Source organism: Rhea pennata, unplaced genomic scaffold (assembly GCF_028389875.1).
Source record: "Rhea pennata isolate bPtePen1 unplaced genomic scaffold, bPtePen1.pri scaffold_32, whole genome shotgun sequence".
Classification (NCBI taxonomy): domain Eukaryota; kingdom Metazoa; phylum Chordata; class Aves; order Rheiformes; family Rheidae; genus Rhea; species Rhea pennata.
Genome location: NW_026907679.1, coordinates 1527038 through 1537273, shown reverse-complemented (window position 1 = coordinate 1537273; position 10236 = coordinate 1527038).

Here is a 10236-nt window from a genome sequence, read left to right as displayed (position 1 = left end):
GCCTGAGCTCTGGCCCCAGCTCTGGCCCCAGCTCTGGCTGATGGGAAGCCCCGTTGCCTTTCAGATGCGCAGAAGTCATCCGTGGAGGAGAGCAAGCAGAGGGTGAGGCTGGAGTCTGGCATGCTGGCCTTTTGCGCCCCGCTGCTGCAGGAGGCTGCGTACGAGCTGTGGCCGAAGGGACAGAGGGTGGCCCTGCACCACAAGTGTGCGGCCTTCCTGGAGAGGCACGCGCACAAGTGCCAGTGCTGCGGGGGAGGCGACTTTGTTGCCTTCCACCGCTTGGCCCTGGGCAGCACGCAGGAGGCCGAGAGCGGAGAAGAGCACGGAAGCGACTGCTACTGGCACAACTGGGAGGCCTCCCTGGCGACCAGCGAGGAGATGAAGTCGGACGAGCTCCCCGCCTCTACGGGTATGCCGTGTGCCCTGCTCTGGAGCCTGGGTCCTGCCCACTCCTACTGCACACTTGTTTCACGCAAGCGTGGGGGTGCTTCCAGTGCAAGGCGGATACTGTTGTAGGACTAGTTCATTTCTCCACTGAGCACAGCTCCACAATGAGAGCGATGATGTGTCCACAGCGCAGCGCCTTTCTCCCCTTGCGTGTCCACCTGCATTTTCCCGGAATTATGGGAGGGCAGCCCATCCCCTGGCAGAGGTGCACGCGTGGCTCAGCAGGCTGAGGTGTATTAGCTAGTGTGTCTAGTACACTTGGTGAAGCTGGGTTAAGTCTGGAGTCGAGCCCCACAGTGAAGGCAGATGTCAGGGAAGGAGCTGGAGAGGGAGCTGCCGCCAGGGCCTTTGGCTCTGCTCTTCCTCCCTTGGTGCTACAGAATGGCAAGAAGCAGCTCTACGGCATGTGCAGTGAGGAGGTGTTTAATGCCATGCTTTCTTTGCAGATGCTTCAAGTGGTGTACTGAAAGAGAAGAGCTGCTTGGAGGAGATTTTTCGGTGAGGAGCCAAGGTTTTGAAGATGATTTTGGGGGGCAGTGGGGTGAGGGTGTGCAGAGGAGATAAGCGGAGTTCCCCGCTTGGGCTGCCCGTTGTGAGTCTAGCATTGGCGAGATCAGGCCTGTGAGAGGCAGCTGGGTTGAGATGGCCATGGGGATGCGTATCTTTGGGGAAGCCGGTGGGATCCCAGTGCTGATGGTGGTTTGGAGTGGAGCAGCCCTGGCTTTCTAGCTGTTAGAGAGCAGTGTTGCAAGCTGTGCAGGGGCAAAGGAGCCCCTGGAGGCAGGGTGGCTTGTGGAAGGGGACAGAAATGCCAGCTGGTCTCTCTGCCTGCCTAAAAGAGCAGTGCTCCTCCAGAGCCGGGGCAGCAAAGGCGCCAACAGGACCGGTGCTCCTGCTGCTTTGTTACAACTGTGGCCAACGGAATGGCTTGCCATTGCTGAAAAGGGGAGCTGTTGCTTCTCATGCCGGTTCTGCCCTGCCTGAGGCCCCAGGGCTCCTCAGAGTGCCCAGCATTTACTGGTCAATGTGCCCACAGTGTCAGGGAACAAATCTTGCCAAAGCGTGCTGTGTGAGTGAGTTGTCCTGGCTTTGCTTGCCATGCGGGGAGAGCCAAAGGTCTTGAGGGAGGAGAGAAGGTGAGAGCAGAAGGGAGGAAGGAGCACAGGGGGAAGTCATAGCAATGATGGGGGGCTGCAGCCCACTCTGGAGTCAGTGGTGTCAGCTGTAAGCTGGGAGGGCCCAGGGAACTCTGGGTGCAGGTCACTGTTGTGTGGGGTAGAAAGAAGGACTGAGCGAGCTCCCTCAGCATGCCTGGGAAGGCTGTGCAACCCACGGCTCCCGTGCGGTGCCTTCGTGCGTGTGGCCTCGTGCTGTGCTAGAACGTGTCTTTAACGTAGGCTGAAGGAGCGGTGTTGGTGACGCTGGTGTGTGCTTTGGTGTCTTCTTTCTCCGTGATCTTGTCTCCAGAGCGGCAAAGCGGTTTCTGGCTAAGACCGAATGGATGCCCAAGGTGCCCAGCAAGACCCACTGGACGCAGGGTGTGGAGTGTTCCTGCAGCTGCAAGGCCATTGTGGACTTGGTGCTTGTGCCCTTGGCTCAGCACTACATGGCAGTGGGCAATGACGCCAGAGCCTTTTATTATCTGCTGGAGGGTGCGGCTGCCTACTTGCACGTCTCCGACAACTACCTGGTGAGTTGCCGTGCTTGCCAGAGCCCACTGCCCGTGGAGTCCTCTCAAGTGCCTTGCCCTGGGCAAGCCCATTTCCCCACTGCAATAGGGCCTGCCTGGGGGCCTGCCTTTGTGGGGACTCGGGGATGAATTGGTGGGAGGGAGACCCAGCGTTTGCCTCCTGTTTGCCTCTCCTGTGGCAAGGGAGACAGGGCCGTGAAGCAGCCCCTTGGTGCAAGGTGCACCTCCCAGGAGGTGGTGCAAAGGAGTGCTTTTGTGCGTGGTGTGAGAGGCAGCGTGACTGTGCTTGGGTGGGCATCACCAGGGGCAGATGCAGGTGAGGCACCTGGGAGTGCTGGGGCTGGGGACAGGTTTGGCAGCGATGCTCAGCTGCTCTCTGTGTGCTTGTTCAAAGGCCTTCCGGAACCTGCAGAAAGCAGAAGTGCTGAGGACCTTGGTGGCTAAGAAGGGAAACGCGCTTGCTTGCTTTGAAGAAGCCACTTTGCTGAGCCTCAAAGGAGAGGTAAGGTGACAGGGTGGTTTTGGTGGGCTCCCCCGGTGGGTGGAGTTGAATGCTTTCCTGTGGGGTAGGGTGGGGTGGGGCAGGCTCTCCCTGGCCCACCTAACTGTGGCTGCTCTCAGCCTGCTTTCCTGGGGCCCCTTTGCCCCCTGGCCCAAACCAGCTGAGGTCCTGGCCTTGATTCCGCCAGAGACATGCAATTGGTTATGTGCTGAATCGGAGCCCTCTGGGAGCCTTCCCAGTATCCTTGTTCTTAGCGTTCCCAGTAGCTGGGAGGCTCAGGACTCCCAGCTGTGCCTGGGGCTGCTTGATGCACTGGGGATGAGCTTTTGTGCAAAACGGGACAGCCTTGAAAGCCCTTTTGCTGTGCAGGTCTGCTACCATATGGGACAAACGGAGCTGGCGAAGACAATGATCAGGAAGGCATTGAGCCTGCTGAAGAGGAAATTCCCCACGACCTCCACTGGCGCCGCCTTGCAGCTTGTGCTGGAAAAGTCAGAGCATGCCTCCCACAAGAAGAACAGAGACTGCTCCGTTCCTCAGGAGGCAGGGTAAGAAGCAGAAGGGAAAGCAAAGGCTCTTCTAGGCAGAGGGAAAGCTGCTGAGGGAGCTGGAGGCTAATGGGTGGAGCAGCTGTGGGTTGTATTGGGCAGCTACTGGGGTGTTGGCATGGGAGATGGTGTTGGTGAGAGCAGGGAGGTGTTAGTGGGGAGCAGAGTGTGGGGAGGGGAAGGGAGTGTGCTGGCAGGAGCAGGAGGTGGGCCTGTCGGCGTAAGCGGAGATGAGCTGTGAGAGGGAGGAAGCTCAGAGGCTGTAGCCAGGCACAGGCCTCCCGTGCAAGGCCCCTTTTCCTCCCGGTGGCCTGCTTTGCTTGGTCTGCCTAGGCTGTAGTGCCAAGCACCATCTTTAGCAGTCACGTTTCCTGGGTGGTGCTCCTTGGTTCTGCCGCTTGTATCGCTGCGGCCGTGCCTGCATCAGCTGCCCCTCTGCAAGGAGGTGCAGCCATCTCCTCCATCCCCCTGCTTCCCCCGCCCCGTGGGACTCGGCACAGTGTGCCTAGCGGCTGTAGCCCAGCAGTTTCCCTTGTGTGGCAGGAGGCAGAGGCTCCCCTGGCTGTTCCGGCAAAGCCACTGCCTGTCCTTGCTGCGGCAGCTCTTCAGCCTGGAGAGCGCCGCCGGCAGTCGGAGGCTCTCCCGCCTGGCAGCACTCATGAAGGTGAACACGGCCGAGGAGTCCGAGGACGCGAGTCACGTGAGTGCCTTCTCTCTGCAGCAGCAGACCCGTCCCTGACACGGCTCCTTTTCCCTGGCCTGGCAAGAGTACCAGCAGGGCCTGCCCCCGGCAAGAAGAGCCCAAAGATGGACGTGTGCCTGCCCTTTTCTGGATGAACTTCCAGAGGGTGTGGGTTGCTGCTGCTTTTGGTAGTCCCTCGCGTTGGATTTGTTTCCTATTTGTGAGCATGGAGGTGGTTCTGGCTTTAAGGCAGCACCACTGTGTGTATTCTGTAGTTTCCTCGTGGCTCTTGATAATGCTGGTGTGCAAGGCCAGGGGCCCCTGTCTTGGCACGGCTGCAGTTAGCAGTGGCATTAGGAAGAAGAGTTGGTCGTATGGGTGCGCGCTGTGAGGGTGGAAGAGAAGAGAGAAGCTGGCAGCTGGGTTGTGGCCTGTCCCCTCTAGGCCAGGGAATTGCCCTGGAGAGACAGTCGTGTGCATTGTCGTGTTTGGACCCTTCTAGGTCCTCTTGTCCTACCTGGAATATGCGCTGTGCTGCCAGAACCTGGGCTGCCGGGAAGAGTGGCTGCAATACGGGCGGGCGGCCATGCAGCTTAGCGCTGAGGTGCAGCTCTTTGGAGGAGGGGTATTAAACACAGCCAGCTTTGCCCAGGCCCTGTCCCATCTGACCCTCAGCCTGGGAAATCTGCCTCTGTCCGTCGACGTAGGTAGGTACTGCCCCCGCCGCCTGCAAGAAGGCATCTCTGCCGAGAGAGCCGGTGCAAGTCTGCTTGTTCTCTTCCCAGGCTATCGTGCTGAGAGGCTCTGCATGGAGCTGCAGAAGCCTGACCTGGGCTGCGTGGTTCTCAGGACCCTCTTCACGGCACTCTTTCTGCAGATGAGGTAATCAGGGTGCTGGAGAGAGTGGGGGTTGCACAGTGTCGGGGGTCAGGGACCTTTGGGTGAGAACAGGCCTGCTGGAGAAAGTGGGACGGAGTTGGGAGGAAGAGCAAAGAAGGGAAAACGAGGGAGAGAGAGGTGCTGGGAAGGGGAGTGGGAAGTGTCTGGAGGTGCTGCCTGGGCTCCCAGCCCGTGGAGAGGCTCCCTGGAGGCTCGTTGTGTTCCTCCCCAGGTACCCGGAATGTGAGGCAGTGCTGCGCAGGCTAGAGGAGCAGGTGTCTGGAGCAGATGAGATCGTTGGGCAGGCATGCTTCTGCTGCTGCTGCTTAGACCTCTTGCTTGATGCTGGTAAGTGCTCAGTGAGGAGGGCCCCCGAGAGCCTGTTTGCTGGGCAGGCAATGCTGCCCCCCTGGACCTGTGGGCCAGAGCTGGGGGCTTTGTGCAAGGTATAAACAGGCAGAGCCCTCCCAGCACAAGCAGAAGTGCACCGTCAGTACAAGACTTCTAGAGATTGGAGTGGACAATACAAGAGTTCTGCCAGGTTTCCCTGTCCTCTGGAAACACGGAAACAGTTGTGCTGGCCAAAGCAGTTTTTCTCCTGAGAGAACAATGACCCCAGAGCCTCCAGCAATCCTTATATTTCCTCCACAGAGCTTTCCGCTGTGCGCATTTCTCTCTTTGCCTGCATCCTCGTTATTTTTTTTTCCCTTTTGCGTTTCTAACATGGGAGCCAAGAGTAATTTGACAGTGCTTTTAGTTATGCTCTTTCCTAGCTGTGTTTTGAGATTGCCCCTTCTGAAAGCTCTTCTCCGCCTCGCTCTGCTCTGGCTCCCCAGGAAGCAGGGCCAGCAGTGCTGGCATGTGCCTGAGCAGGAGGCTCCTAAGAGCCTGTGCTCTGGGGTCGCTGTCCTTGCTGCTCAGTGGCAGCGTGCCTTTGTGCAGTGCTAGAAAGCTGCAGATTTCTCAAGGGCAAGACGTGGTGTCAGGGGAGTTGGGAGTTCTCTTGCTTCCTTCCTGATGTTCTCTGCCCTTGCGTTCAAGGGCAGTTCCGTGCACTTGAACAGCCCTGAGGAGCTAGGGTAGAAGTGCAGCCCTTGCCTGCTTCCTGTGAAGTTTGTTGCTCTGTGAGTGCTTTGCCTGCCAAGAACTTTGCCAGCTGCGCTGGAGCTTTCTGCTCCTCTGAATGCCTGAGGCACGGTGAGGCCAGGGAGGGAGGTGCTGCTTCGCGGCTTCTCTGAGAGACATTTGTATTGCAGGCTGGCAGTATAAGTCCTTTGAAGAGTGCAGGAGGTTCGTGGAGCAGAACGAAGCCAACTGCCTTCTCCAGGCGCAGAGCAGCATCCTGCTTGGACTGTATTCGTCCCTGGCTCTTTGGTAAGTGGGAGACTTGCTTTGAGCGGGGAGAGGCCCAGGCAGTGGTTGTGGCCGGGAAAGGGGGAGCTTTGCGTTTATCACATGCCCCCATCCCATGTCCACCAAGGCGGCTGCTTCTGGAGCACGGTGGTGAAAGGGGCCAGGGGGCCACGCAGGATGAGCAAGGTGGCAAGGAGCCCCAGGTTGTGCTGCTGTGGAGCCCTGCAGGGAAGGATGCCTTGGCGGCATTCAGCCACAGCCTTCCTTTTCCCCTTGAATGTTGGGGACGGACTGGTGTGGCTCTCTCTCAGCGCAGGAAAGCGATGCAGGCTGAATGCTGCCTAAGTGCAAGAGCTTGGCTCGGGGAGGGCACGAGGGCCTGGAGCAATGCTGTGTTTGTGGGAGAAGGCAGCCGTTGTCCCAGTCTCCTGCCTAGCATGGCTTGTGTCTCCTGGGTGCCTGCAAGGGACTGGGTTCCAGTCCTTGCAGTTTCCCTGTGGTCTCGCTCATCACTGTGGGGGAGTGCTGAGTGCCGCTGGCTCACAAACACACACGCCTGCGCACACGTTTATAAGCAGGTCAAGCAAACTGGAGGGAAGGGGAGCGGAGAGGACCCTGTCAGGAGGGACAGCAGTAGATTCCTGCTCAGCTGTGATGTAGCAGGGAGACGAGAACACCAAGTTCACGCGGGAGAGAAGGAATTGAGCTACTGCTGCCTGATTACAATGCAGTGCTCTCAGGGATGCTTATCAGGAGCAGCTACAACACGCTGCGGTTCAGCCCCCCAGCCCCCCAGTACGCCCCCAGTAGCTTCCTTGTCCTAGAGGATGCATTGCCTCTGGAAGCCAGGTTGGGGCTGGAGTCTATAGCCTAGGAGACCTCTTGGTTACTTGCTCATCTCTACAAAATGTGCCTGAGTGTGTGTTTGTCTGTGTTTCCTTTTTTCCTCTGGACAATGTAGGTTTGCAAGGCTTGGGCAGTGGGACAACTTCCAGAAGCCCTTTGAAAAGGCCAAGAGGCTGCTGAAGAGCACTGGCGCCTGCCTTGTGGCCAGCCAAGCGTGCAGCCGGCTCCTGGAGTGCCATAGCCTGGTGCTGAAAAAGGACATGGAGCACGGCTCGTGGAGGGCCCGTGAGAGCTGCCGCAGGGCTCTAAGGGTGAGGGATGCGGAGGAAGGGGAGGGGCATGCTGCAAGGGCCCTCTGGGGAAAGCTGTGTTGCTAGCAGCAGTGGGTTGACCTGTGCAGGTAGAAGCAGCCACGACAGGATGGAGTCAGGGTAGTGCCAGAGGGTAGCACCTTAGGGAGCAACGTGGCTAAAGACTCCTGTAACAGAGGTGTCAGCAAGAGGGGGACGAGAAGGCAGTCAGGTGAAGGCAGTCTTCCTGGGCGCATGAGAATTCCCTTGTGGGACTGCTTGGCCCAAACAGGAGAGGAGAAGAGCCTTGCTCAGCCATGAGCTAGTGAGCCCTGCTGAAATGGCTGCTCCATAGGAGGTGTTAGGGCTCAGGAGAGACTTGTGTGCTTGTGTGGTACCTCAGCCTTGCTAGCTGTGCACTCCTCCTTTCTTTGTGGCTGGTTTTTCTCTTTGGGGATTTGGTGCCCTTCTCTGTGCCAAGCCATCGCTGGGCTCTCTGACTTGTCCTGATGTACCTCTCTGTTGTTTTCTCGGCAGCTAGCCGAAGAGGTTTTCTCTCGGTGCTCCACAAGCCCCGTCTTCTACCCCAGAGTCTACCACCTGAAAGCCTACATTTTCCTGATGCTGGGGAATGAAGAGCAGAGCCTGCTGTGCCTCAATCAGGGCCTCCAAGCCTGTGAAGACCATGGCAACCTGCTGGAGAAGACTTGGCTGGAGATGAGCACTGTAAGTTGCTCACGTGTGCCTTTGAGTTGCTTCCTGGGCAGAAGTTGAGCCTGTTGTAGCAGAAGGTGGGCCGCACTGTACTCTGGCAGGTAGCCCCAGAGAGAGCCCCCCGAGAGCTTCAGGGGCATGTGCTCAGAGTCCTATGTGAGCTGGTAGGTGCTCTTAGCCCCGCTCAAGAGGAAGGTAGAGACAGCTGTGATCTCTCTCTGCCTAGTGGGGCTGGACTGGTACGTGAGGAAGCAGTATGCCCTGCAGCTGCTCCTTGGCAGCATCTCTGCTTGGCAGAGGAGTGGTGAAGTGGAATCTTTCCCTGCTCCTTAAGGCAGCTCTGGGAGGCCAGGGTCAACGTGTGCTGAGTCTGAATTGGCCTTGCCTCTCCTTCTGCTCGCTGAGAGGTTTTGGCAGCATGGCTCATTGGCTGATGGATGGAACAAGCTGCTGAGAGAGGCCTTAGTTGCCTTCCCAGGCAGAAGTCATGGCTCTGGAGGTCACGTGCTCTTCTCAACTCTCACTGTGCCTTTTTTCCCCCCCTTCCTTTAGGAGTGCTGGTTCACTGGAAAAGGCCCCCTGGGAGATTTGTGGCTGAAGACAGCCCCACATTTTCCGCACCTGAACCAAGCAAAGCCAGAGGTCTGTAGCTCCAGGTACCTGCTGAAGCTGCCAGCACTGCAAAGGGAGGATTCTTCTCCAGGAATTAAATTCTGACACTGCTAGTCCAGGCAATTCTTCCTTTCCTTCTTCCTTTAATATGCTCAGCATCATTCTTCGGCCCCCTGCTTGTATTCTGCCTCGTTCTCTCCTTTCCCACAACAATGTTTGCACAACCTGAGTCAAACTGAACCAACACCTACACAATTACTAAGGTCAATACTCAAAACAAAAAATCAAAAAACAAAACAGTCTGAGCATTCTGAAGAGCTTAGCATTTAGGCTTCCATCAAGTGAGGAATATGATAAATAAGGCACAAAGCGCTCCAGAGAAGGTAAAGCTCTGGGAGGTTGGTTAATTCCTATAGTTCTATAGTAGTTCCCAAGTAGTATCCGTTCTCCTGGGTAGAGGTAATGCATCAGGCCATTTCGGGCCCGTCTCTGCCCAGCTCTTTGCCAGTTTGGTTCTCCTGTTGGAGTTTCTCCTTGCTGCAGCCCCACGGGATTGGGGGTGGTAGGCACAATGCAGCTTCTGTTCTCTCTGTAGGTTTTATGCACAAGGGGATGTCTAGGGTTATACCTTTGTGATGAGTTAGTAGAGCAAAATGCATGTCCTTGGTGGAACTCATGTCCTGCAGCAGGTGTTTCCTAAGAAGACACAGATGTTAGGTCCTTGGCAGAGAGAACATTTTAAAATAAAGACATAGTTTACAGCAACCAAAGTAGGGAAATTGGTAAGAGTATTATGTACTCGTGTCCCTGACTAATGAAATGGTAGGTGGTGTTTTTTTTTTTTTTAAAGTAACATTCTCTGGATAAAGGCATCCTGTATAAACTCCCTGTAAGCTGCCACAGGGCCCTCCCTTAATTGGGGAGTACCTTGCTGCCGCAGTAGTCCATGATTAATAAAGAAATATAAGTGAAGCATCCCACATACATGATTGCAGACCCATTAGAAGCCAAAGGACAAATTTCCTGTTCCCAGACAGCTGAATTAAGATGCCCCATCGGTCACGGGGGAATCGCGGTGTGGGCATCCACTTCTCACTGGGTGGAATCTTGGGGGAAGTCCCACTGCCCAGAGCAGGGTCCACACCTTGGGGGGTGGCATTAATCTTTCATAGTTCACACTGTTGTTCTCCCCAGAAGTCACAGCTTAAACCAATTGCAAGCCCAGTCATCTGTTGATCCAGTCAGGATTCAGTCTTGCCTACAACTGCCTTGGCTTCCTTTCGATCACTCAGTTCCCCACTGTTCTACCAGCAGTGAGAGTTTCTGCAGTGCCATCTCATCTCTCATCACTCCATTCCGTCACAGCCCTGCAGTGTGATTCCTCAAGCTGTAGGTGCCCCAGAGGTTGCCCACTGGTGGGAGGCAGCAGCGCATGCTGCTGGGATCGGGGCTGTGCTATCCAGGAGGCCCACTCTTGCCTGCAAGCTGTGACACCTGCTGACTCATCAGCTTCCAAACTGTTGCCAAAGGTCTTGAGTAGCAGAAGAAATCCTCAGTGTCCACTGCAGAGAGAATCAGGAAATGCTGTGAAGACAGGCAAAATCAACCAGTTGTGAGAGCGGGCAGGGGGGCTCCAGCAGAGAAGGGGCCAAAGTCCTTTGTGTCTGTGCTGT